A 6,537-nucleotide genomic window follows, 5' to 3' on the forward strand; every position below is an offset into this window, starting at 1 on the left:
TCCACTTCATCCATTTCTTGTTCTCATCAGATGATATATTACTCTCAAAATAAACTTTACAAGATCAAACAAAGTACTTTACAAGATCATACAAATTACTTAAAAAACTTCCTAAGGAACTCAGTTCATACAAACTTCAAAACTTCCTAAGTTCAGTTCATACAAACTTTCAAAACTTCCTAAGTTCATAATTTAAACAAACTAGTTCTAGTGGTAGGGTTTCCGAAGCCCTTAGGTTAACGACAAAAACATCCTCTCAGTGAAGAGAGAATGAGCAACAAATAGCTTTTCAGAATCACCACTAGGACTATTTATCATGTTCAGTAAACATACAAATCTCAGACATGCTATTATCATCCAAAATCAAAAAAACTTCACAAAAACAATATTAAAGTACAATCAAAACAACTTCACTACTAGTTCATAGAAATATATACCTTCTTAGTTCTTCCAAATTCAACTCTGACCAGTTCTTCTATGTCCAAACTCTGATGAGCAAACTGTAATCATATAACAATAAAAAATCATTAAACCAGTTCATATTCTGAAACCCTAAAATAGAAATTAAACCCAAAACTGAAAATTAATCAAAACCCCTAAAACAGCTTAACATAAAACAATAAATTAAACTTATACCTTCTATGTTCTTCAGTTCTTCAGAGTTCTTTCTTCCAAGTAGTCCAGCTCTTCAACCTTGACAAACCCTAAAATGGAAAAAAAAAATCGTGTTAGATTCACAAATAAAACCCTTTAAATCGAAAGAGAAAGAAGAAATCAAAAAACTAAAATCGGAAACAACAGATTCACGGATGAAACCTAAAATCGAGAAAGTGAAATTGAAAAATTAAAATCAAAATCTTTAAAATCGAAAAAAGATTCAGAGATGAACCCTAAAATCAGTAAACTAAAATGAAAAAAAAAAAGCAGATTCACAGATGAAACCTGAAATCAAATGCCCTAAAATCGTGAAACCCTAGAATCCATAAACTGAAATCGAAAAACTGATAATGATAAACACTTACCAGATCGAACACGAGCAACCAAAACTCTAAGATCAACACTTAAGATCGAGCTGCAACTGAATCTTCAAGGGGAGAAAATATCATGCGGGAGCAGAAAAGAAAAAAAAGAGAGTGAGGAAAAATGAAAATTGCTGAATGGCTATGAAAATTCCAAGTATATGTAGATAACGCTGAAGGGGTGGAAAAATAAAGCAGAAGACTGACCAAACTTTGACTTGGGCGGAAAAAAAATGTCAAAGTGTTTCCGACCACACGCATGCTTCGTATGCATGAACACCTCGCCGTTGCTATTCGCAACCGAAATTCTGTTATCGCTAAGTTAGCAACAGGCATATGTCGTTGCGAAAATATAGCAACGAAAATTTCGCAACGGAACTAGCGTTGTTGCTACTCTGGGTTGCTATATCCTTAAAATGGTGTAGTGCAAACCCAAACAACAAGAGTTTAGAATTCGGAAAATGGGTCATTTGTCCAAAAAAGTTTAAAACATGGTTCAAATGGACGAGTAAAAATTAGTATGGGTGAAATGGACAAAAAAAATAGCAAGGATGAAACTGGATTCCTCGCGGCTTAAACTTAAAAAATAGCAAGGATGAAACTGGATGCATCCTGATATAAATTAAAAATAAGAAAAAATATTTGAAAATTGATAGGATGAAACTGGTTACATCCTGTCTATTTTTATATTTTTGTCCATTTGAACAATATCTTTTTAATTTTTGTCCATTTAAATAGTATCCAAATGTACAAGTCTTTTTCACCCAGGAATTCTTGATTTTGATCTTTTTAACCAATTTTGTGTTTAGAATTAGGGAGTTTTAAAGTACAGTATTTTCCTTTAAAATCGTAAGAGTTTTCCAATCTTTTTCTTTTTTTGGTAATTGAATAAAAATGTTCATAATGTAGTATTTTTCCTGTAACTTTGTCATTGAATTGTCTAGGCTGTTTTTGAAAATTTCAGTTAGCCTCCACTGCTTTTTTTATGAAACTGTTCGTTAACAAAAAAATTTATTTATTTCCTTTTCTTCTTTTTTTGTACTTCCACGATTTTGAAAAAACATGAAATCCTATACATATCACTATCGAATCGAAATTAACAACCATCTAATACTGGAACATAAAAAATGTTATCTACTTATCTTTCTTAATTCTAAATTTTCATTTTAATATTACGAACCTTTCCACTTGGATTTTCTAATTCTATCAATTCTGGATTTAAATAAATCTTTCTTTTGCTCGTCACCATGATCTACTTCTTGTGTTTTTTTTCACCATCATCTTCTTCTGTTTTTCTTTTTCTTCTCCAAATTCAAATATCTCGTATTATTTATTTATTTTTTGAAATTAAAACAGAAAATGAGTCATTTGTCCAAATATTTTTAAATCATTGTTCAAATGGACGAGTAAAAAATAGTTAGGATGAAATGGCCAAAAAAAAATAGTAAGGATGAAACAGGATACATCCTGTGTAAATTAAAAATAAGAAAAAATATTTGAAAATGGGCACGATGAAACTGGTTACATCCTGCCTATTTTTACATTTTTATCCATTTAAACAGTATTAAAATCTAACTGTCTATTTCACCCAGGAATTGTTGATTTTGGTCTTTTTAACCAATTTTGTGAAATTAAAACTACTATTGTTCACGAATAATAATTCAGACTGATACTTGAACTTGAATAATACATTCATTAAAGTCTGCATGGACCACCTGGAATTCAAAATGAAACATAAAATCTCATCTACTTGTGTGAGTTCTCTTCTACTCCAATATCTTACTAGAGAACCACCAATGGGAAACTCATCGAATTGTATGATTCAGTTGTAATTGACTTATTGAAGTATCTGAATACCTTGTAAAAATGTTCTGTATGAGGCTTATAGTATTGCTGAGCAGTTTCATACCTACTATGTTCTTCTGGGTCCTTTAATTCGCAGATCACAGCTTCGACATGGTATTCCCTGTCATACTCCTCCTTATTTTGGATACAATTTCAATACCAAGATGGATTTCATAAGATTAATAATAAAAATAAAAACTCATATTGAAAACGGATTTTATGTGGGATTCATTAAAATACCCAAAATTCATACTCAGAATAACTTTTTAAAAAAATATCCTTTCTAAGGAACAATTAATTGGGGGATAAAAAAAAGAATTGGGAGATATTGATTACTTCCCCCAGCCCATCGTGTGAGCTAAGAGGTGATTTTTGTGTATGAAAATACTAAAATACCCTTTGATTAATTAAAAAATATTATGAAAACACTACTATACCCTTTCTCCTAAAACTTAAAATCTAAAAAACAAACACATATCCCCCATTGTTCTCAGTACCGGCACTGACCTAGGTTTAGGTTTTTGAAAAAAAAAAAAATCATCTTTTTTCATTGTTCTTCATCCGTTCTTCGTCGATTAACCTACCTGAATCATAAACAATGCCTTCACGAAAGAAAACGAATGCCCAATCGAACTCAAAATCGATTGCTCAACAAAAACAGGAACAAAGAATTGCTAAGATTGCTCAAGAGCAAGAAGAAGAACAAGCAGCGGATTCTGACAATCAACCTCTCGCAACCATGACTTCTGTGAGAAGGTAAGTGATTTTAAACTACTTTATGAGTGTTTTAATCGATTTATAACAATGGGTTTAGATTAGAATCGCAAACCCTAACTGAAACAGTTGAGTTTCAGTGATTACCAATACTGAAATATGTATGAATACGGTGCCGGTTTTACCTTCCGGCATTCGATCTAGGATGAATGCAATGCCGGTTTCACTCCGCAGATTCACCAGTAACTGAATTTTCGATACCGGCATAGAACTTGGGTCGAATTCCCTGCCGATTCTTGGTACCGGCAGTCATTTATAACTATTTGTGTATGTCGGTAGTGGTCTAAAAACATACATGAGAGTTTATGAATTTGTCACCAGTACCGGCATAGACATTTGGTTGCATTGTATGCCGATTTATAGTATCGGCATTCTATTGTAAAAATTCGAGCATGCCGGTAGTGGACTCAAACCATACAGGAGAGTTTATGAATTTATCACCAGTACCGGCATACATTTTTAGGTTGATTTGAATGCCGGAACCAGGTTACGACATGGAATTGATTTATTTCGAGCATGCCGGTAGTGGACTTAAAACATACAAGAAAACTTAAGAATTTGTCACCTAAACCGGCATAGATTTTTAGGTTGATTCGAATGTCGGCACCAGGTTACGGCATGGAATTGATTTATTTCGAGCATGTCGGTAGTGGACTTAAAACATACAGGAGAATTACATATGATTACCGTCATTGTCGACAGTCATTGTTTAATGCCGGAACAGACAACCGGCGTGCTTTGTTTCAGTAAGTCAATGCCGGTAGAAAAACTGAAAGTGAGTTGTCTCACATTCATTTCGTGTGATTTTATGATATAGGTCAAAAGCCAAGGAGGCTAGCAAAACAAAAACTAAAGATGATGTCACTAAGAGAAAAAGGAAGGACGGTCTCGATACTCCTCAATCTCTCCCTCCTCAAGGGAAAGATGAAGGTCGTAAAAAGCGTTTGGGGGCTGAGACAAGAGGGATAATTTGGGAGAGTGGTGGTGACCGTAGTCGAGCTGTAATCCGTGACCACGATGATCAAGATGAAAAAGATTAAGAGGAAAGTGAGGATGAAGATAGTGTGGTTCCTCCAAGTCAATTAGCAAGCCAAAGCGAAGTTGGTGGGCCAAGTCAACAACCAACACAAGGAAATGGCAAGAAGGGCAATGGAAAAGTGAAAGTTAAAGGTTCCCACCTTCCTCATATTAATGACATGATACCGGACCTTGAGCGTGGTAGAATTTGGGTTGAAGCTCCGGAACCGAAAACACTATTTGGATACAAGCACTCGTGGGCTCGTACTATCTATCAAACCTATGTAAGTATTTTTTTTTATCTTGTGCATATGTACTGTTGTGTATTTATGTAAAATATCTTAATTGTATTGTCTCCTAATTGTAGGATCATACTAAGGTTGTGCGTGTTTGCCGAAACCAAGCCGCGGATTGTTGGAAATTGTCCGATGAATGTGAAGAGGTCCAACAAATAGTAATGGAATCTGGTCTATATGCTTTGGTTGAAAATTATGTGAATCCTGATTCTGTGACTGTCAATTGCTTCATCGAAAGGTATCATGGTGAAACCGATACCATGCACTTCCCTTTTGGGGAGATGATGTAGTTTTTAAGTGGTAGTAAAGTTCGTTCAACTCGGATTGTGTAGACTCGATTTTAGACTCAACTTAAAATAGAAAACTTAAAAAGAAATTGTATTCAAGATTATAAAAGGCACTGAGACTCAGGATTCCACCAATCTCCAATTTTTATGTGATTTAATCTAGTCAATATTTATGCAACTCTTTACGTTTAAAGTGATTCAAATATTTTTTCCTAGACAAGTAGATTCTCAAAACAATAGTTGTAAATCGAAAGCATGGACCATCAAAAGACTTAACCTAAGCATGACCCATAAATTGAGAACACAACCACTTAATCAGAATCATATATTCGATTTCAGTTCAGTGCAAATAATCATAAAAGAATTACAAAAATTAAATTAAATAGAATTTATCACATAATAATTTGAAAAATGGCTTCCTCCGTCGCCTCAGCAATGGGGTTTAGCTCCCCATATTAATCACTTGCTCAAAATATTTGTTTATGGTTCAAAAGTTGATTAAAAGATGAAAAACTTTAACACTGATTATTTGCAACGGTGTAGTGGCGTTGCAAAACAAAGGACTGACTGTTACAAAGAAGTCATTGTAGCAGCGTTACAAATTTGAGACGATGTTCTTATTTGCACGTTTGTTCTTCAGCAGCAGCAGCAGCAGAAACACGGGTTTTCCTGCAACTTGATCAATTCAGCTATGTAGTGCTACAAACTCCTCTGCGACTGCTCCAATAACTTCGTCCATAACTAAGTTATTCATTTCTGCTAACTTACGTGTCGACTCAGCTAACTTACGTGTTGACTCTAGTATAGAGGAATTTCACTCGTATGACCGGTTGGCGTGTGGATAGTAATTGGGCTCACCATGGTATGGACCATAACCTTCAAAAGGCTGATGTTCCCAACAATTATTCACACTATGGTCAAAGTAGTAACGTCCATTTTGAAACTCAATCTGATATTCTTTGTATTGGCTATTGTAATACCAGTTCGATATTCTATTGCAGGGGTGTGAGTTGTCACACAAAATAAAACCCACTGACAGGGGATTCGTGGGTGGATAGAGTCTTCCCTCCCGTACCAGACGGGCGATGAACCGTTGAAGTCGACTCAGGCCACCGACTCCGATGTCAGTGTACGAACCCGAGGGGCCGAGACAGTATCGTCACTGTCGTCCTTCCCTGCAAACAATTGATATTTAATTTGGACCCTTCCTTAGGGTTTAAAAATAATGTCCAAGAATGTCAAAAAAGTCCAAAAATAAAAATGTCCAAAAAGGAAAAGAAAAAATACAAAAATAACACC

The sequence above is a fragment of the Papaver somniferum genome, chromosome 9 (genome assembly GCF_003573695.1).
Source record: "Papaver somniferum cultivar HN1 chromosome 9, ASM357369v1, whole genome shotgun sequence".
NCBI classification, from domain to species: domain Eukaryota; kingdom Viridiplantae; phylum Streptophyta; class Magnoliopsida; order Ranunculales; family Papaveraceae; genus Papaver; species Papaver somniferum.